At 39.0% G+C, this 1926-nt stretch overlaps 1 pseudogene; it reads right to left on the reverse strand.

Moving 5' to 3' along the window:
- Positions 1-1441: 1441 nt before the first annotated feature.
- On the reverse strand, positions 1442-1692 carry LOC115860298 (small ribosomal subunit protein eS21 pseudogene; annotated as a pseudogene).
- Positions 1693-1926: the final 234 nt, after the last annotated feature.

A 1926-nucleotide genomic window follows, 5' to 3' on the forward strand; every position in this document is an offset into this window, starting at 1 on the left:
ACTAGAGTGTCTTTTCACATTAATCACCATGCTTTAGTCTCATACTCATTACAGGTAGAGATGGCAGGATCATCAGTCCCCCTTTACAGATTTGGAATCTGTCCAGAGAAGCTTGATGTTTGTCCAATATCATATAGCAAGTCAGACAAACCTGAACTGGACCTCCACCTTTCATATTTCTCCTTCCAGGGTTCTTGTCATTAGAATCCCCTACCTCTGCTTACCATTTCTATCCAACTGTTGGTTGGTGGTCAACTAAATAAGGAAGCTGGGAAACATTTAAGAGTTTAGCTCTAGGTTGTAATACCCAAGGTAAGAGTGGGAGTTGTAATGAGAGCTACCAGCTGTTACATGACCTGTGCCATTATTATTTTATCAGATACTTTATTGAACCAGATAAACTGTCATATTATGTATAGCCCAGGACCTAACTGGCAGATCTCCCACCAACTCTTTATGTATCAGTGACTTGATAAAAACTGCGTTTAATTCTTTTTTCCACCTTTCTTGAGATATAATTTACATACCACACTGTATAAGTTTAAGGTGTACAGCATAATGATTTGACTTACATATATTGTGAAATGATTACCAAAATAAGTTTAGTTAACATCTGTCATCTCATATAGATGCAAAAAAATAAAAGAAAAAGAAAATACTGTTTTTTCCTTGTGATAAAAACTCATGGATCTACTCTCTTAACTTTCAAGTATACCCTACAGCAGTGTTACCTATAGTCATCATGTTGAACATTACATCCCTAGTACTTGTTTATCTTACAAACTGGAAGGTTGCATTTTTTACCACCTTCATCCAGTTGCCCCCTTCCTCAAATCCCCACCTCTGGTAACCACATATCTGATCTGTTCTGTGAGTTTGGGGCTTTTTAAAGATTCCACATACAAGCGAGTTCACAGGGTGTTTAATTTTATTGCATGTTAATAAAAGCACTTAGGAGTGAGGTGGGGTTATGTCTCCACAGTTTCTTCAGTGTTTTGAAAGGATCACTTAGGGTTTACAAAATTTTGAGTTTGGAGATCATGTAGAAGAAATTAATAAGCAGTTGAAAAAGCTTATAAACAACCAAGATGTCCTGGCTTCCACATTCAGGAATACACCTGATCTACTGGAGGATGAGTTAGTATTTGGTTATCTGGGATCTATGGTGATTTGTGATTCACTAAAATATTTCTGCATGACGTTAGTTTTAGTCATGTCTTTAGACGTTTGGGGAAAAATAAGCATGAAATTTATCATGATATTAAGGCATTTTATGATTTGGGAAAAATATTTGGGAGGACAAAATTATTCTTCTTGAGCTAAGACAGTACTAAAATAGTCATCTTGAAACAAGTATTCTTTTTTTGTTTTGTTTTGTTTTGTTTTGTGGGTTTTCACTATTTATTTATGACATATACTCCACATCTGTGATCCTCTCCAGTCAGAAGTTCTTTGAGACGGTGCCGTCGGTCTTGGCCAGTCGGAGAATGGAATCATCTGACTCACCCATCCTGTGAATGGCCCCGCAGATAGCATAGGTTTTAAACTCGCCGTTGAACATGACTGTCACCGTGTCAGCCTCGGCCACGTTCATCTGGATGGCGCGTGGTCCTTGGCAGTGATGATGCGGTAGCTGGACGAGCATTTCCGCGGCATGCACAGGTCCATGAACTCGCTGGTGTCGTTCCGCATGTTGAGGGTGTGTCTGGTGGCACCACGATGAGTGTTGGTGCAGAAAGGCAAAACAACTATTCTTAAAGCAATTTACACTACATTTTCCAATTCCCTTAGTGTTGAAATCACCAGAAACTAGAGAGCCTGGCTAGGGTGGTAACGTCACCACCCACTAGCTATGTGATACTTGGTTAAAGTCGCTGAACTTCAGTCTCTTTACTAAAAAATGGGCTCAATTCTATGTTACAGTAT

This window comes from Globicephala melas, chromosome 3 (assembly GCF_963455315.2).
Source record: "Globicephala melas chromosome 3, mGloMel1.2, whole genome shotgun sequence".
Taxonomy (NCBI): Eukaryota; Metazoa; Chordata; class Mammalia; order Artiodactyla; family Delphinidae; genus Globicephala; species Globicephala melas.